Source organism: Oncorhynchus keta, chromosome 34, assembly GCF_023373465.1.
Source record: "Oncorhynchus keta strain PuntledgeMale-10-30-2019 chromosome 34, Oket_V2, whole genome shotgun sequence".
In the NCBI taxonomy this organism is placed as follows: domain Eukaryota; kingdom Metazoa; phylum Chordata; class Actinopteri; order Salmoniformes; family Salmonidae; genus Oncorhynchus; species Oncorhynchus keta.
Genome location: NC_068454.1, coordinates 80,122,638 through 80,142,637, shown reverse-complemented (window position 1 = coordinate 80,142,637; position 20,000 = coordinate 80,122,638). Strand labels below are relative to the sequence as shown.

Below are 20,000 nucleotides of genomic sequence, written 5' to 3'. Positions count from 1 at the left end.
TATGTGTGTATATGTGACAGTGTGTGTGTACAGTATGTGTATGTGTACTGTGTGTATATGTGACAGTGTGTGTGTACAGTATGTGTATGTGTACTGTGTGTATATGTGACAGTGTGTGAGTACAGTATGTGTATGTGTACTGTGTGTATATGTGACAGTGTGTGTACAGTATGTGTATGTGTACTGTGTGTATATGTGACAGTGTGTGTGTACAGTATGTGTATGTGTACTGTGTGTATATGTGACGGTGTGTGTGTACAGTATGTGTATGTGTACTGTGTGTATATGTGACAGTGTGTGTACAGTATGTGTATGTGTACTGTGTGTATATGTGACAGTGTGTGTACAGTATGTGTATGTGTGCTGTGTGTATATGTGACAGTGTGTGTGTACAGTATGTGTATGTGTACTGTGACGGTGTGTGTGTACAGTATGTGTATGTGTACTGTGTGTATATGTGATGGTGTGTGTGTACAGTATGTGTATGTGTGCTGTGTGTATATGTGACAGTGTGTTTACAGTATGTGTATGTGTACTGTGTGTATATGTGACAGTGTGTGGGTTTTGGTGAGTGAGGATCTGATGGGGATTTTAGCAGACATGTTTCTGTCGCTAGGAACTAAAAGCTATTTAATGATTCCCTTTTGGGACATTTAAATGGGCCGAACCACTTAATATTATGGGATAGAGATGAAAATGCAGATTTCCATCAATGACTTTTTCCCATCAACGTTTTCCTGTGAGTTATTACTGCGGAATGAGACACCAGCAGTGTGTGTGTGTGTGTGTGTGTGTGTGTGTGTGTGTGTGTGTGTGTGTGTGTGTGTGTGTGTGTGTGTGTGTGTGTGTGTGTGTGTGTGTGTGTGTGTGTGTGTGTGTGTGTGTGTGTGAGAGAGAGAGAGAGACTACAGCAGCCACTTCATAATGACATTATTTTAATAAACATTATCTCTAAGCCAGACTGAGAAAGTACAGTTGACGGGAACATACAGTATGATAGAAAACATGTGTCTAATTCCCGGGCTGTTTTCTGAAAGTTAGTTCTGAATGTAACATAACACTATGAATTTACGGTCAGATTGCTGTTATTGTCCTTCTGCTGTTCCATTTGAGGTCTTCATATCTGTCTGTTTATCCTCCTCTCCTCTCGTCCTCTCTTCTCTTCCCTTCACTCATTACAGAGATGGGGGAAAAGTGATATCTTTCTAATGATTACCCTCTGCTCCTCTCCTCCTCTCCCCCACTCCCCCCCTCTCTGTCAGTAAATGAGGGGAAGTGATATGGTTCTCTAATGACCAGTGTGAATAATGGGGATCTAAATAAAGGCTCAGTTTAGTGTTAGAACGCTCCCTTCCTCTAGATCTCTTTCTCTATCCCACCTCTCTCTCTCTCCTCTTTCTCTTTCTGTCGTTCTCCCTATTTTCTCTGTCTCCACAGCCTAATCACTTATCACTCCTTTCTTTCTCCTCTTTTCTCTCTTTCGTACTCTTTTTGTAGTGTGTCTCTCAGATGTTTCTGCAACTTCTACCTCTCTCTGTTCTTTCTGTACCTCTACTCACCTCCATTACATCTTTCTCCCTTCGTCTCCTTTTCTCTCTTTGTCCATCAGTTTGTGATCTCTTTCATCTTCTGTCCATTATAGCTTTTAAGGAGTGTGTGTGTGTGTGTGTCTGTGTATGTGTGTGTGTGTGTGTGTGTGTGTATGTGTGTATGTATGTGTGTATGTATGTGTGTGTGTGTGTGTGTGTGTGTGTGTGTGTGTGTGTGTGTGTGTGTGTGTGTGTGTGTGTGTGTGTGTGTGTGTGTGTGTGTGTGTGTGTGTGTGTGTGTGTGTGTGTGTGTGTGTGTGTGTGTGTGTGTGTGTGTGTGTGTGTGTGTATGTGTGTGTGTGTGTGTGTGTGTGTGTGTGTGTGTGTGTGTGTGTGTGTGTGTGTGTGTGCGTTCCACATATGCTTCAAATCACAGGAATGTTAAAACAAACCTCATCTCTCCATGAGTTTTCTACATCTACAATGGGGAGAGCAGAGGGGTTCAAAAGACATGAAAGAGAACGCAGAGAGAAAGGGGGAGACGGGGGGTAAAAACAGTGTATGTTTATTTTATGCTTACTAAACTTCTTCTCTTCCCTCTCTTTTTCTCTCTTTCTCTCTCTCACTGGGGCGAGGAGAACTTGAGTTATTAAAACGCCAACCTTTCCAACAAGAAGCAATAAATCAAACTAAATATCTGGTGGAGGAGAGAGAGAGGGAGGGAGAGAGAGATGGGAAAGGGGGATTTAAAAGGAGGAGGATTTGATGAAGAGAACGTTTGGGAAAGAGGGAGAAGAGATGGAGTGAGAGGCTTTGTGAGGTGGAATGGAGGGATGAGAGGAGGGAAGAGAAGAGAATATTGATGTCCCTCCTCCTCTATCCCTCCTGATGCTCTCAACTCATCCATCTCTCAGCTGGCGTACAAGCAGCCTGACGAATCAGCACTTCGCACTGTGTGACTCATTAAGATGCTGATTGGTCAGGAGACAGGTCACTCTCCCCATCAGTGTTCCCTATGGCACATGATTATGACATCAGATGGGAGACATCACACATAGCGAGAGAGAGAGAGGTCCTCTGGTCCTCTCAATATGTCTCTGGATGGAGACATATTGAGGGAGGGAGGTATGGAGTGGAAAGGTCAGTTGGAGAGAGGAGGCTCAAGAGATGAACAGTTGATGGGTCAGGTGGAAAAAGAGAGAGAATGTGAGAAACAATGAGCAGAGAGAGGGAGTGAGAGAGAGAAAGACGGATAATGAATGAACACAGAAAGAAAGAAGGGGCCGAGGAGAGAAAGAGAGAGAGAGAGAGAGAGAGAGAGAGAGAGAGAGAGAGAGAGAGAGAGAGAGAGAGAGAGAGAGAGAGAGAGAGAGAGAGAGAGAGAGAGAGAGAGAGAGAGAGAGACGGTGTTGGACCTAACCAACCAAGCTGACACCAGCACTGCTTCAAAAGAAAGAATTCTAATAAACAAAATCATGAACCAATCAAAGGACTCATATTTTTTTTAAACTAAACTAAATCCCAAAACCGACTAAAATAGTATCTGATCCTAAACAGAGAAGATGAATTGTCTTATTATCTCTGCTCTGTCAGAGATACGAAGCAGAGACAGATCCTTACCAAGTACAGGCTGAGTGACCACCAATTGGCAATAGAAAGCGGCAGACATAAAAAGACATGGCTACCAAAAGAGGAGCGTGTTTCTGGTCACTGCACAACAGGGGAGGTAGAGACAGAGATGCCTTTTCTCCTTTACTGTGAGAAATATTCCTCACCAAGAAATTCATTATTCACAGAAATAACTACATTTATTCAAAATGTATTAAACCCGGAGGAAATACAAAAAATACTCTTGGGAGAAGGAGCAATGGCTCCTCTTGCAGCCAAACATGTATTTGCCTTCCATAGCCTGAATAATAACATCTGCATAGTAAGCAGTAACTTACTTTATATTAGAATGATTGTTATTAAATCAAATCAAATTTTATTTGTCACATACACATGGTTAGCAGATGTTAATGCGAGTGTAGCGAAGTGCTTGTGCTTCTCGTTCCGACAATGCAGTAATTGTCACGACTCCGACCGAAGGACACTCCCCTTCCCGTTCGGGTGGCGCTCGGCGGTCGTCGTCGCCGGCCTACTAGCTGCTACTGATTATTTCCTCCCCCTCCTTATGTGTTGATTGAGTGCACCTGTTTTGAATTGGGTAGTAGGCTTTATTAGTCAGCCGGCCCGCAGAGTTCCTTGTGCGGGATTAATTATTGTGACCATCTGTTTTAGTGTACTTGTGTGCACGTCTATGGGTTTTGTGTTTTTCCCATTTTGTGGGTTTTCCCTAGACCGTTTAAGTGCCCCTGTTTGGGGGCATTTGTGTGTTCATTACGCCCTGTGTGTTCGTGAGGGTTGGCTTATGTTCGCCGTTTGTCGGTGCATTAAAATAGCACTCACCTGAACTCTCTGCTTCCTGCGCTTGACTCCTCACCCATTACACTCAGATCGTTACAGTAATAACCAACGACTAATCTAACCTAACAATTCCACATCAACTACCTTATACACACAAGTGTAAAGGGGTGAAGAATATGTACATAAAGATATATGAATGAGTGATGGTACAGAACGGCATAGGCAAGATGCAGTAAAGCCAGTATTACTATTATTATTGTTGTTTATCGTAACAAATAGTAGTGGTATGGGTGGTAGTGGTAATGATAGCAGTTTAGTGATGGTGGTGGTAATAGTAGTGGTATGGGTGGTAATGGAAATGATAGCAGTTTAGTGATGGTGGTGGTAGTAGTAGTGGTATGGGTGGTAATGGTAATGATAGCAGTTTAGTGATGGTGGTGGTAGTAGTAGTGGTATGGGTGGTAATGGTAATGATAGCAGTTTAGTGATGGTGGTGGTAGTAGTAGTGGTATGGGTGGTAATGGTTATGATAGCAGTTTAGTGATGGTGGTGGTAGTAGTAGTGGTATGGGTGGTAATGATAGCAGTTTAGTGATGGTGGTGGTAGTAGTAGTGGTATGGGTGGTAATGGTTATGATAGCAGTTTAGTGATGGTGGTGGTAGTAGTAGTGGTATGGGTGGTAATGGTAATGATAGCAGTTTAGTGATGGTGGTGGTAGTAGTAGTGGTATGGGTGGTAATGGTAATGATAGCAGTTTAGTGATGGTGGTGGTAATAGTAGTGGTATGGGTGGTAATGGTAATGATAGCAGTTTAGTGATGGTGGTGGTAGTAGTAGTGGTATGGGTGGTAATGGTAATGATAGCAGTTTAGTGATGGTGGTGGTAGTAGTAGTGGTATGGGTGGTAATGATAGCAGTTTAGTGATGGTGGTGGTAGTAGTAGTGGTATGGGTGGTAATGGTTATGATAGCAATTTAGTGATGGTGGTGGTAGTAGTAGTGGTATGGGTGGCAATGGTAATGATAGCAGTTTAGTGATGGTGGTGGTAATAGTAGTGGTATGGGTGGTAATGGTAATGATAGCAGTTTAGTGATGGTGGTGGTAGTAGTAGTGGTATGGGTGGTAATGATAGCAGTTTAGGGATGGTGGTGGTAGTAGTAGTGGTATGGGTGGTAATGGTAATCATAGAAGTTTAGTGATGGTGGTGGTAGTAGTAGTGGTATGGGTGGTAATGGTAATGATAGCAGTTTAGTGATGGTGGTAGTAGTAGTGGTATGGGTGGTAATGATAGCAGTTTAGTGATGGTGGTGGTAGTAGTAGTGGTATGGGTGGTAATGATAGCAGTTTAGTGATGGTGGTGGTAGTAGTAGTGGTATTGGTGTTAATGGTAATGATAGCAGTTTAGTGATGGTGGTGGTAATAGTAGTGGTATGGGTGGTAATGGTAATGATAGCAGTTTAGTGATGGTGGTGGTAATAGTAGTGGTATGGGTGGTAATGGTAATGATAGCAGTTTAGTGATGGTGGTGGTAGTAGTAGTGGTATGGGTGGTAATGGAAATGATAGCAGTTTAGTGATGGTGGTGGTAGTAGTAGTGGTATGGGTGGTAATGGTAATGATAGCAGTTTAGTGATGGTGGTGGTAGTAGTAGTGGTATGGGTGGTAATGATAGCAGTTTAGTGATGGTGGTGGTAGTAGTAGTGGTATGGGTGGTAATGGTTATGATAGCAGTTTAGTGATGGTGGTGGTAGTAGTAGTGGTATGGGTGGTAATGGTAATGATAGCAGTTTAGTGATGGTGGTGGTAGTAGTAGTGGTATGGGTGGTAATGGTAATGATAGCAGTTTAGTGATGGTGGTGGTAGTAGTAGTGGTATGGGTGGTAATGGTAATGATAGCAGTTTAGTGATGGTGGTGGTAGTAGTAGTGGTATGGGTGGTAATGGTAATGATAGCAGTTTAGTGATGGTGGTGGTAGTAGTAGTGGTATGGGTGGTAATGGTAATGATAGCAGTTTAGTGATGGTGGTGGTAGTAGTAGTGGTATGGGTGGTAATGATAGCAGTTTAGTGATGGTGGTGGTAGTAGTAGTGGTATGGGTGGTAATGGTTATGATAGCAGTTTAGTGATGGTGGTGGTAGTAGTAGTGGTATGGGTGGTAATGGTAATGATAGCAGTTTAGTGATGGTGGTGGTAATAGTAGTGGTATGGGTGGTAATGGTAATGATAGCAGTTTAGTGATGGTGGTGGTAGTAGTAGTGGTATGGGTGGTAATGGTAATGATAGCAGTTTAGTGATGGTGGTGGTAGTAGTAGTGGTATGGGTATGGTGGTAATGATAGCAGTTTAGTGATGGTGGTGGTAGTAGTAGTGGTATGGGTGGTAATGATATAGCAGTTTAGTGATGGTGGTGGTAGTAGTAGTGGTATGGGTGGTAATGGTAATCATAGAAGTTTAGTGATGGTGGTGGTAGTAGTAGTGGTATGGGTGGTAATGGTAATGATAGCAGTTTAGTGATGGTGGTGGTAGTAGTAGTGGTATGGGTGGTAATGATAGCAGTTTAGTGATGGTGGTGGTAGTAGTAGTGGTATGGGTGGTAATGGTAATGATAGCAGTTTAGTGATGGTGGTGGTAATAGTAGTGGTATGGGTGGTAATGGTAATGATAGCAGTTTAGTGATGGTGGTGGTAATAGTAGTGGTATGGGTGGTAATGGTAATGATAGCAGTTTAGTGATGGTGGTGGTAGTAGTAGTGGTATGGGTGGTAATGGTAATGATAGCAGTTTAGTGATGGTGGTGGTAGTAGTAGTGGTATGGGTGGTAATGATAGCAGTTTAGTGATGGTGGTGGTAGTAGTAGTGGTATGGGTGGTAATGGTAATGATAGCAGTTTAGTGATGGTGGTGGTAATAGTAGTGGTATGGGTGGTAATGGTAATGATAGCAGTTTAGTGATGGTGGTGGTAGTAGTAGTGGTATGGGTGGTAATGATAGCAGTTTAGTGATGGTGGTGGTAGTAGTAGTGGTATGGGTGGTAATGGTAATGATAGCAGTTTAGTGATGGTGGTGGTAGTAGTAGTGGTATGGGTGGTAATGGTAATGATAGCAGTTTAGTGATGGTGGTGGTAGTAGTAGTGGTATGGGTGGTAATGGTAATGATAGCAGTTTAGTGATGGTGGTGGTAGTAGTAGTGGTATGGGTGGTAATGGTAATGATAGCAGTTTAGTGATGGTGGTGGTAGTAGTAGTGGTATGGGTGGTAATGGTAATGATAGCAGTTTAGTGATGGTGGTGGTAGTAGTAGTGGTATGGGTGGTAATGATGATAGCAGTTTAGTGATGGTGGTGGTAGTAGTAGTGGTATGGGTGGTAATGATAGCAGTTTAGTGATGGTGGTGGTAGTAGTAGTGGTATGGGTGGTAATGATAGCAGTTTAGTGATGGTGGTGGTAGTAGTAGTGGTATGGGTGGTAATGGTAATGATAGCAGTTTAGTGATGGTGGTGGTAGTAGTAGTGGTATGGGTGGTAATGGTAATGATAGCAGTTTAGTGATGGTGGTGGTAGTAGTAGTGGTATGGGTGGTAATGGTAATGATAGCAGTTTAGTGATGGTGGTGGTAGTAGTAGTGGTATGGGTGGTAATGGTAATGATAGCAGTTTAGTGATGGTGGTGGTAATAGTAGTGGTATGGGTGGTAATGGTAATGATAGCAGTTTAGTGATGGTGGTGGTAGTAGTAGTGGTATGGGTGGTAATGGTAATGATAGCAGTTTAGTGATGGTGGTGGTAGTAGTAGTGGTATGGGTGGTAATGATAGCAGTTTAGTGATGGTGGTGGTAGTAGTAGTGGTATGGGTGGTAATGGTAATGATAGCAGTTTAGTGATGGTGGTGGTAGTAGTAGTGGTATGGGTGGTAATGGTAATGATAGCAGTTTAGTGATGGTGGTGGTAATAGTAGTGGTATGGGTGGTAATGGTAATGATAGCAGTTTAGTGATGGTGGTGGTAGTAGTAGTGGTATGGGTGGTAATGGTAATGATAGCAGTTTAGTGATGGTGGTGGTAGTAGTAGTGGTATGGGTGGTAATGGTAATGATAGCAGTTTAGTGATGGTGGTGGTAATAGTAGTGGTATGGGTGGTAATGGTAATGATAGCAGTTTAGTGATGGTGGTGGTAGTAGTAGTGGTATGGGTGGTAATGGTAATGATAGCAGTTTAGTGATGGTGGTGGTAGTAGTAGTGGTATGGGTGGTAATGGTAATGATAGCAGTTTAGTGATGGTGGTGGTAGTAGTAGTGGTATGGGTGGTAATGGTAATGATAGCAGTTTAGTGATGGTGGTGGTAGTAGTAGTGGTATGGGTGGTAATGGTAATGATAGCAGTTTAGTGATGGTGGTGGTAGTAGTAGTGGTATGGGTGGTAATGGTAATGATAGCAGTTTAGTGATGGTGGTGGTAGTAGTAGTGGTATGGGTGGTAATGGTAATGATAGCAGTTTAGTGATGGTGGTGGTAGTAGTAGTGGTATGGGTGGTAATGGTAATGATAGCAGTTTAGTGATGGTGGTGGTAGTAGTAGTGGTATGGGTGGTAATGATAGCAGTTTAGTGATGGTGGTGGTAGTAGTAGTGGTATGGGTGGTAATGGTAATGATAGCAGTTTAGTGATGGTGGTGGTAGTAGTAGTGGTATGGGTGGTAATGGTAATGATAGCAGTTTAGTGATGGTGGTGGTAGTAGTAGTGGTATGGGTGGTAATGGTAATGATAGCAGTTTAGTGATGGTGGTGGTAGTAGTAGTGGTATGGGTGGTAATGGTAATGATAGCAGTTTAGTGATGGTGGTGGTAATAGTAGTGGTATGGGTGGTAATGGTAATGATAGCAGTTTAGTGATGGTGGTGGTAGTAGTAGTGGTATGGGTGGTAATGGTAATGATAGCAGTTTAGTGATGGTGGTGGTAGTAGTAGTGGTATGGGTGGTAATGGTAATGATAGCAGTTTAGTGATGGTGGTGGTAATAGTAGTGGTATGGGTGGTAATGGTAATGATAGCAGTTTAGTGATGGTGGTGGTAGTAGTAGTGGTATGGGTGGTAATGGTAATGATAGCAGTTTAGTGATGGTGGTGGTAGTAGTAGTGGTATGGGTGGTAATGGTAATGATAGCAGTTTAGTGATGGTGGTGGTAGTAGTAGTGGTATGGGTGGTAATGATAGCAGTTTAGTGATGGTGGTGGTAGTAGTAGTGGTATGGGTGGTAATGATAGCAGTTTAGTGATGGTGGTGGTAGTAGTAGTGGTATGGGTGGTAATGGTAATGATAGCAGTTTAGTGATGGTGGTGGTAATAGTAGTGGTATGGGTGGTAATGGTAATGATAGCAGTTTAGTGATGGTGGTGGTAATAGTAGTGGTATGGGTGGTAATGGTAATGATAGCAGTTTAGTGATGGTGGTGGTAGTAGTAGTGGTATGGGTGGTAATGGTAATGATAGCAGTTTAGTGATGGTGGTGGTAGTAGTAGTGGTATGGGTGGTAATGGTAATGATAGCAGTTTAGTGATGGTGGTGGTAGTAGTAGTGGTATGGGTGGTAATGGTAATGATAGCAGTTTAGTGATGGTGGTGGTAGTAGTAGTGGTATGGGTGGTAATGGTAATGATAGCAGTTTAGTGATGGTGGTGGTAGTAGTAGTGGTATGGGTGGTAATGGTAATGATAGCAGTTTAGTGATGGTGGTGGTAGTAGTAGTGGTATGGGTGGTAATGGTAATGATAGCAGTTTAGTGATGGTGGTGGTAGTAGTAGTGGTATGGGTGGTAATGGTAATGATAGCAGTTTAGTGATGGTGGTGGTAGTAGTAGTGGTATGGGTGGTAATGGTAATGATAGCAGTTTAGTGATGGTGGTGGTAGTAGTAGTGGTATGGGTGGTAATGATAGCAGTTTAGTGATGGTGGTGGTAGTAGTAGTGGTATGGGTGGTAATGATAGCAGTTTAGTGATGGTGGTGGTAGTAGTAGTGGTATGGGTGGTAATGGTAATGATAGCAGTTTAGTGATGGTGGTGGTAGTAGTAGTGGTATGGGTGGTAATGAATGATAGCAGTTTAGTGATGGTGGTGGTAGTAGTAGTGGTATGGGTGGTAATGATAGCAGTTTAGTGATGGTGGTGGTAGTAGTAGTGGTATGGGTGGTAATGGTAATGATAGCAGTTTAGTGATGGTGGTGGTAGTAGTAGTGGTATGGGTGGTAATGGTAATGATAGCAGTTTAGTGATGGTGGTGGTAGTAGTAGTGGTATGGGTGGTAATGGTAATGATAGCAGTTTAGTGATGGTGGTGGTAGTAGTAGTGGTATGGGTGGTAATGGTAATGATAGCAGTTTAGTGATGGTGGTGGTAGTAGTAGTGGTATGGGTGGTAATGGTAATGATAGCAGTTTAGTGATGGTGGTGGTAGTAGTAGTGGTATGGGTGGTAATGGTAATGATAGCAGTTTAGTGATGGTGGTGGTAGTAGTAGTGGTATGGGTGGTAATGATAGCAGTTTAGTGATGGTGGTGGTAGTAGTAGTGGTATGGGTGGTAATGGTAATGATAGCAGTTTAGTGATGGTGGTGGTAGTAGTAGTGGTATGGGTGGTAATGGTAATGATAGCAGTTTAGTGATGGTGGTGGTAGTAGTAGTGGTATGGGTATGGTAATGGTAATGATAGCAGTTTAGTGATGGTGGTGGTAGTAGTAGTGGTATGGGTGGTAATGATAATGATTTTTTAGTGATGGTGGTAGTAGTAGTGGTATGGGTGGTAATGGTAATGATAGCAGTTTAGTGATGGTGGTGGTAGTAGTAGTGGTATGGGTGGTAATGATAGCAGTTTAGTGATGGTGGTGGTAGTAGTAGTGGTATGGGTGGTAATGGTAATGATAGCAGTTTAGTGATGGTGGTGGTAGTAGTAGTGGTATGGGTGGTAATGGTAATGATAGCAGTTTAGTGATGGTGGTGGTAGTAGTAGTGGTATGGGTGGTAATGGTAATGATAGCAGTTTAGTGATGGTGGTGGTAGTAGTAGTGGTATGGTGGTAATGGTAATGATAGCAGTTTAGTGATGGTGGTGGTAGTAGTAGTGGTATGGGTGGTAATGGTAATGATAGCAGTTTAGTGATGGTGGTGGTAATAGTAGTGGTATGGGTGGTAATGGTAATGATAGCAGTTTAGTGATGGTGGTGGTAGTAGTAGTGGTATGGGTGGTAATGGTAATGATAGCAGTTTAGTGATGGTGGTGGTAGTAGTAGTGGTATGGGTGGTAATGGTAATGATAGCAGTTTAGTGATGGTGGTGGTAGTAGTAGTAGTGGTATGGGTGGTAATGATAACAGTTTAGTGATGGTGGTGGTAGTAGTAGTGGTATGGGTGGTAATAATGATAACAGTTTAGTGATGGTGGTGGTAGTGGTAGTGGTATGGGTGGTAATGGTAATGATAGCAGTTTAGTGATGGTGGTGGTAGTAGTAGTGGTATGGGTGGTAATGGTAATGATAGCAGTTTAGTGATGGTGGTGGTAGTAGTAGTGGTATGGGTGGTAATGGTAATGATAGCAGTTTAGTGATGGTGGTGGTAATAGTAGTGGTATGGGTGGTAATGGTAATGATAGCAGTTTAGTGATGGTGGTGGTAGTAGTAGTGGTATGGGTGGTAATGGTAATGATAGCAGTTTAGTGATGGTGGTGGTAGTAGTAGTGGTATGGGTGGTAATGAATGATAGCAGTTTAGTGATGGTGGTGGTAATAGTAGTGGTATGGGTGGTAATGGTAATGATAGCAGTTTAGTGATGGTGGTGGTGGTAGTAGTAGTAGGGTATGGGTGGTAATGGTAATGATAACAGTTTAGTGATGGTGGTGGTAGTAGTAGTGGTATGGGTGGTAATGGTAATGATAGCAGTTTAGTGATGGTGGTGGTAGTAGTAGTGGTATGGGTGGTAATGATAACAGTTTAGTGATGGTGGTGGTAGTAGTAGTGGTATGGGTGGTAATGGTAATGATAGCAGTTTAGTGATGGTGGTGGTAGTAGTAGTGGTATGGGTGGTAATGGTAATGATAGCAGTTTAGTGATGGTGGTGGTAGTAGTAGTGGTATGGGTGGTAATGGTAATGATAGCAGTTTAGTGATGGTGGTGGTAGTAGTAGTGGTATGGGTGGTAATGGTAATGATAGCAGTTTAGTGATGGTGGTGGTAGTAGTAGTGGTATGGGTGGTAATGGTAATGATAGCAGTTTAGTGATGGTGGTGGTAGAAGTAGTGGTATGGGTGGTAATGGTAATGATAGCAGTTTAGTGATGGTGGTGGTAGTAGTAGTGGTATGGGTGGTAATGGTAATGATAGCAGTTTAGTGATGGTGGTGGTAGTAGTAGTGGTATGGGTGGTAATGGTAATGATAGCAGTTTAGTGATGGTGGTGGTGGTAGTAGTAGTGGTATGGGTGGTAATGGTAATGATAGCAGTTTAGTGATGGTGGTGGTAGTAGTAGTGGTATGGGTGGTAATGATAGCAGTTTAGTGATGGTGGTGGTAGTAGTAGTGGTATGGGTGGTAATGGTAATGATAGCAGTTTAGTGATGGTGGTGGTAGTAGTAGTGGTATGGGTGGTAATGGTAATGATAGCAGTTTAGTGATGGTGGTGGTAGTAGTAGTGGTATGGGTGGTAATGGTAATGATAGCAGTTTAGTGATGGTGGTGGTAATAGTAGTGGTATGGTATGGTAATGGTAATGATAGCAGTTTAGTGATGTGGTGGTAGTAGTAGTGGTATGGTGGTAATGGTAATGATAGCAGTTTAGTGATGGTGGTGGTAGTAGTAGTGGTATGGGTGGTAATGGTAATGATAGCAGTTTAGTGATGGTGGTGGTAGTAGTAGTGGTATGGGTGGTAATGATAACAGTTTAGTGATGGTGGTGGTAGTAGTAGTGGTATGGGTGGTAATGGTAATGATAGCAGTTTAGTGATGGTGGTGGTAGTAGTAGTGGTATGGGTGGTAATGGTAATGATAGCAGTTTAGTGATGGTGGTGGTAGTAGTAGTGGTATGGGTGGTAATGGTAATGATAGCAGTTTAGTGATGGTGGTGGTGGTAGTAGTGGTATGGGTGGTAATGGTAATGATAGCAGTTTAGTGATGGTGGTGGTAGTAGTAGTGGTATGGGTGGTAATGGTAATGATAGCAGTTTAGTGATGGTGGTGGTGGTAGTAGTAGGGTATGGGTGGTAATGGTAATGATAGCAGTTTAGTGATGGTGGTGGTAGTAGTAGTGGTATGGGTGGTAATGGTAATGATAGTAGTTTAGTGATGGTGGTTTAGGTGGTAGTAGTGGTATGGGTGGTAATGGTAATGATAGCAGTTTAGTGATGGTGGTGGTAGTAGTAGTGGTATGGGTGGTAATGATAGCAGTTTAGTGATGGTGGTGGTAGTAGTAGTGGTATGGGTGGTAATGGTAATGATAGCAGTTTAGTGATGGTGGTGGTAGTAGTAGTGGTATGGGTGGTAATGGTAATGATAGCAGTTTAGTGATGGTGGTGGTAGTAGTAGTGGTATGGGTGGTAATGGTAATGATAGCAGTTTAGTGATGGTGGTGGTAGTAGTAGTGGTATGGGTGGTAATGGTAATGATAGCAGTTTAGTGATGGTGGTGGTAGTAGTAGTGGTATGGGTGGTAATGGTAATGATAGCAGTTTAGTGATGATAGTAGTGGTATGGGTGGTAATGAAGATAGTAGTTTAGTGATGGTGGTGGTAGTAGTAGTGGTATGGGTGGTAATGGTAATGATAGCAGTTTAGTGATGGTGGTGGTAGTAGTAGTGGTATGGGTGGTAATGGTAATGATAGCAGTTTAGTGATGATAGTAGTGGTATGGGTGGTAATGAAGATAGTAGTTTAGTGATGGTGGTGGTAGTAGTGGTATGGGTATGGTAATGGTAATGATAGCAGTTTAGTGATGGTGGTGGTAGTAGTAGTGGTATGGGTGGTAATGATAATGATAGCAGTTTAGTGATGGTGGTGGTAGTAGTGGTATGGGTGGTAATGATAATGATAGCAGTTTAGTGATGGTGGTGGTAGTAGTAGTGGTATGGGTGGTAATGATAACAGTTTAGTGATGGTGGTGGTAGTAGTAGTGGTATGGGTGGTAATGGTAATGATAACAGTTTAGTGATGGTGGTGGTAGTAGTAGTGGTATGGGTGGTAATGGTAATGATAACAGTTTAGTGATGGTGGTGGTAGGTGTAGTGGTATGGGTGGTAATGATAACAGTTTAGTGATGGTGGTGGTAGTAGTAGTGGTATGGGTGGTAATGATGATAGCAGTTTAGTGATGGTGGTGGTGGTAGTAGTGTGGTATGGGTGGTAATGGTAATGATAGCAGTTTAGTGATGGTGGTGGTAGTAGTAGTGGTATGGGTGGTAATGGTAATGATAGCAGTTTAGTGATGGTGGTGGTAGTAGTAGTGGTATGGGTGGTAATGGTAATGATAGCAGTTTAGTGATGGTGGTGGTGGTAGTAGTAGTGGTATGGGTGGTAATGGTAATGATAGCAGTTTAGTGATGGTGGTGGTAGTAGTAGTGGTATGGGTGGTAATGATGATAGCAGTTTAGTGATGGTGGTGGTAGTAGTAGTGGTATGGGTGGTAATGGTAATGATAGCAGTTTAGTGATGGTGGTGGTGGTAGTAGTAGTGGTATGGTGGTAATGGTGGTAATGATAGCAGTTTAGTGATGGTGGTGGTGGTAGTAGTAGTGGTATGGGTGGTAATGATAACAGTTTAGTGATGGTGGTGGTAGTAGTAGTAGTGGTATGGGTGGTAATGATGATAGCAGTTTAGTGATGGTGGTGGTAGTAGTAGTGGTATGGGTGGTAATGGTAATGATAGCAGTTTAGTGATGGTGGTGGTAGTGGTAGTGGTAGTGGTATGGGTGGTAATGGTAATGATAGCAGTTTAGTGATGGTGGTGGTAGTAGTAGTGGTATGGGTGGTAATGGTAATGATAGCAGTTTAGTGATGGTGGTGGTAGTAGTAGTGGTATGGGTGGTAATGTAATGATAGCAGTTTAGTGATGGTGGTGGTAGTAGTAGTGGTATGGGTGGTAATGGTAATGATAACAGTTTAGTGATGGTGGTGGTAGTAGTAGTGGTATGGGTGGTAATGGTAATGATAGCAGTTTAGTGATGGTGGTGGTAGTAGTAGTGGTATGGGTGGTAATGGTAATGATAGCAGTTTAGTGATGGTGGTGGTAGTAGTAGTGGTATGGGTGGTAATGAATGATAGCAGTTTAGTGATGGTGGTGGTAGTAGTAGTGGTATGGGTGGTAATGGTAATGATAGCAGTTTAGTGATGGTGGTGGTAGTAGTAGTGGTATGGGTGGTAATGATAATGATAGCAGTTTAGTGATGGTGGTGGTAGTAGTAGTGGTATGGGTGGTAATGATAGCAGTTTAGTGATGGTGGTGGTAGTAGTAGTGGTATGGGTGGTAATGGTAATGATAACAGTTTAGTGATGGTGGTGGTAGTAGTAGTGGTATGGGTGGTAATGGTAATGATAACAGTTTAGTGATGGTGGTGGTAGTAGTAGTGGTATGGGTGGTAATGGTAATGATAACAGTTTAGTGATGGTGGTGGTAGTAGTAGTGGTATGGGTGGTAATGAATGATACAGTTTAGTGATGGTGGTGGTAGTAGTAGTGGTATGGGTGGTAATGGTAATGATAACAGTTTAGTGATGGTGGTGGTGTAGTAGTGGTATGGGTGGTAATGTTTAATGATAACAGTTTAGTGATGTGATGGTGGTGGTAGTAGTAGTGGTATGGGTGGTAATGGTAATGATAGCAGTTTAGTGATGGTGGTGGTAGTAGTAGTGGTATGGGTGGTAATGAATGATAGCAGTTTAGTGATGGTGGTGGTAGTAGTAGTGGTATGGGTGGTAATGGGTGGTAATGATAACAGTTTAGTGATGGTGGTGGTAGTAGTAGTGGTATGGGTGGTAATGATAACAGTTTAGTGATGGTGGTGGTGGTAGTAGTAGTGGTATGGGTGGTAATGATGATACAGTTTAGTGATGGTGGTGGTAGTAGTAGTGGTATGGGTGGTAATGATAGCAGTTTAGTGATGGTGGTGGTAGTAGTAGTGGTATGGGTGGTAATGAATGATAACAGTTTAGTGATGGTGGTGGTAGTAGTAGTGGTATGGGTGGTAATGATATAGCAGTTTAGTGATGGTGGTGGTAGTAGTAGTGGTATGGGTGGTAATGATAACAGTTTAGTGATGGTGGTGGGTGTGGTAGTAGTAGTGGTATGGGTGGTAATGGTAATGATAACAGTTTAGTGATGGTGGTGGTGGTAGTAGTAGTGGTATGGGTGGTAATGATGATAAGTTTAGTGATGGTGGTGGTAGTAGTAGTGGTATGGGTGGTAATGATAACAGTTTAGTGATGGTGGTGGTGGTAGTGGTATGGGTGGTAATGATAACAGTTTAGTGATGGTGGTAGTAGTGGTATGGGTGGTAATGATAACAGTTTAGTGATGGTGGTAGTAGTGGTATGGGTGGTAATGGTAATGATAACAGTTTAGTGATGGTGGTGGTGGTAGTAGTAGTGGTATGGGTGGTAATGATAACAGTTTAGTGATGGTGGTGGTGGTAGTAGTGGTATGGGTGGTAATGGTAATGATAACAGTTTAGTGATGGTGGTGGTAGTAGTAGTGGTATGGGTGGTAATGGCAATGATAACAGTTTAGTGATGGTGGTGGTAGTAGTAGTGGTATGGGTGGTAATGATAATGACAGTTTAGTGATGGTGGTGGTAGTAGTAGTGGTATGGGTGGTAATGAATGATAACAGTTTAGTGATGGTGGTGGTAGTAGTAGTGGTATGGGTGGTAATGGTAATGATAACAGTTTAGTGATGGTGGTGGTAGTAGTAGTGGTATGGGTGGTAATGATGAACAGTTTAGTGATGGTGGTGGTGGTAGTAGTAGTGGTATGGGTGGTAATGGTAATGATAACAGTTTAGTGATGGTGGTGGTAGTAGTAGTGGTATGGGTGGTAATGATAACAGTTTAGTGATGGTGGTGGTAGTAGTAGTGGTATGGGTGGTAATGATAACAGTTTAGTGATGGTGGTGGTAGTAGTAGTGGTATGGGTGGTAATGATAACAGTTTAGTGATGGTGGTGGTGGTAGTAGTAGTGGTATGGGTGGTAATGATAACAGTTTAGTGATGGTGGTGGTAGTAGTAGTTGTGGTATGGGTGGTAATGGTAATGATAACAGTTTAGTGATGGTGGTGGTAGTAGTAGTGGTATGGGTGGTAATGGTAATGATAACAGTTTAGTGATGGTGGTGGTAGTAGTAGTGGTATGGGTGGTAATGATAATGATAACAGTTTAGTGATGGTGGTGGTAGTAGTATTGGTATGGGTGGTAATGGTAATGATAACAGTTTAGTGATGGTGGTGGTAGTAGTAGTGGTATGGGTGGTAATGGTAATGATAACAGTTTAGTGATGGTGGTGGTGGTAGTAGTGGTATGGGTGGTAATGTCAATGATAACAGTTTAGTGATGGTGGTGGTAGTAGTAGTGGTATGGGTGGTAATGATAACAGTTTAGTGATGGTGGTGGTAGTAGTAGTGGTATGGGTGGTAATGATAACAGTTTAGTGGTGGTGGTGGTAGTAGTAGTTGTATGGGTGGTAATGATAATGATAACAGTTTAGTGATGGTGGTGGTAGTAGTGGTATGGGTGGTAATGATAACAGTTTAGTGATGGTGGTGGTGGTAGTGGTATGGGTGGTAATGATAACAGTTTAGTGATGGTGGTGGTGGTAGTAGTAGTGGTATGGGTGGTAATGATAATGATAACAGTTTAGTGATGGTGGTGGTAGTAGTAGTAGTGGTATGGGTGGTAATGAATGATAACAGTTTAGTGATGGTGGTGGTGGTAGTAGTGGTATGGGTGGTAATGATAACAGTTTAGTGATGGTGGTGGTAGTAGTAGTGGTATGGGTGGTAATGATGGTAATGATAACAGTTTAGTGATGGTGGTGGTAGTAGTGGTATGGGTGGTAATGTAATGATAGCAGTTTAGTGATGGTGGTGGTAGTAGTAGTGGTATGGGTGGTAATGGTAATGATAACAGTTTAGTGATGGTGGTGGTAGTAGTAGTAGTGGTATGGGTGGTAATGGTAATGATAGCAGTTTAGTGATGGTGGTGGTAGTAGTAGTAATGGGTGGTAATGGTAATGATAGCAGTTTAGTGATGGTGGTGGTAGTAGTAGTGGTATGGGTGGTAATGGTAATGATAACAGTTTAGTGATGGTGGTGGTAGTAGTAGTGGTATGGGTGGTAATGATAACAGTTTAGTGATGGTGGTGGTGGTAGTAGTGGTATGGGTGGTAATGGTAATGATAACAGTTTAGTGATGGTGGTGGTAGTAGTAGTGGTATGGGGGTAATGGTAATGATAACAGTTTAGTGATGGTGGTGGTAGTAGTAGTGGTATGGGTGGTAATGGTAATGATAGCAGTTTAGTGATGGTGGTGGTAGTAGTAGTGGTATGGTAGTGGTAATGGTAATGATAACAGTTTAGTGATGGTGGTGGTAGTAGTAGTGGTATGGGTGGTAATGGTAATGATAACAGTTTAGTGATGGTGGTGGTGGTAGTAGTGGTATGGGTGGTAATGGTAATGATAGCAGTTTAGTGATGGTGGTGGTAGTAGTAGTGGTATGGGTGGTAATGGTAATGATAACAGTTTAGTGATGGTGGTGGTAGTAGTAGTGGTATGGGTGGTAATGGTAATGATAACAGTTTAGTGATGGTGGTGGTAGTAGTTGTGGTATGGGTGGTAATGATAACAGTTTAGTGATGGTGGTGGTAGTAGTAGTGGTATGGGTGGTAATGATAACAGTTTAGTGATGGTGGTGGTAGTAGTAGTGGTATGGGTGGTAATGGTAATGATAACAGTTTAGTGATGGTGGTGGTAGTAGTAGTGGTATGGGTGGTAATGGTAATGATAGCAGTTTAGTGATGGTGGTGGTAGTAGTAGTGGTATGGGTGGTAATGAATGATAGCAGTTTAGTGATGGTGGTGGTAGTAGTAGTGGTATGGGTGGTAATGGTAATGATAACAGTTTAGTGATGGTGGTGGTAGTAGTAGTGGTATATGGTAATGGTAATGATAGCAGTTTAGTGATGGTGGTGGTAGTAGTAGTGGTATGGGTGGTAATGGTAATGATAGCAGTTTAGTGATGGTGGTGGTAATAGTAGTGGTATGGGTGGTAATGGTAATGATAGCAGTTTAGTGATGGTGGTAGTAGTAGTGGTATGGGTGGTAATGGTAATGATAGCAGTTTAGTGATGGTGGTGGTAGTAGTAGTGGTATGGGTGGTAATGAATGATAGCAGTTTAGTGATGGTGGTGGTAGTAGTAGTGGTATGGGTGGTAATGATAACAGTTTAGTGATGGTGGTGGTAGTAGTAGTGTATGGGTAATGGTAATGATAACAGTTTAGTGATGGTGGTGGTAGTAGTAGTGGTATGGGTGGTAATGATAACAGTTTAGTGATGGTGGTGGTGGTAGTAGTGGTATGGGTGGTAATGGTAATGATAGCAGTTTAGTGATGGTGGTGGTAGTAGTAGTGGTATGGGTGGTAATGGTAATGATACAGTTTAGTGATGGTGGTGGTAGTAGTAGTGGTATGGGTGGTAATGGTAATGATAGCAGTTTAGTGATGGTGGTGGTAGTAGTAGTGGTATGGGTGGTAATGAATATAGCAGTTTAGTGAGTGGTGGTAGTGATGGTGGTGGTAGGTAGTAGTGGTATGGTGTGGTAATGTGGTAATGATAACAGTTTAGTGATGGTGGTAGTAGTAGTGGGTATGGGTGGTAATGGTAATGATAACAGTTTAGTGATGGTGGTGGTAGTAGTAGTGGTATGGGTGGTAATGATAGCAGTTTAGTGATGGTGGTGGTAGGTAGTGGTATGGGTGGTAATGGTAATGATAGCAGTTTAGTGATGGTGGTGGTAATAGTAGTGGTAGTGGTAATGGTGGTAATGATATACAGTTTAGTGATGGTGGTGGTAGTAGTAGTGGTATGGG

General features: G+C 42.5%; 1 protein-coding gene across 1 annotated transcript in view; it reads left to right on the top strand.

The window, feature by feature from the left end:
* Positions 1 to 20,000, top strand: part of LOC118377696 (FAD synthase-like) — a 218,158-nt gene that overhangs the window by 189,878 nt on the left and 8,280 nt on the right. The window lies entirely within an intron of this gene.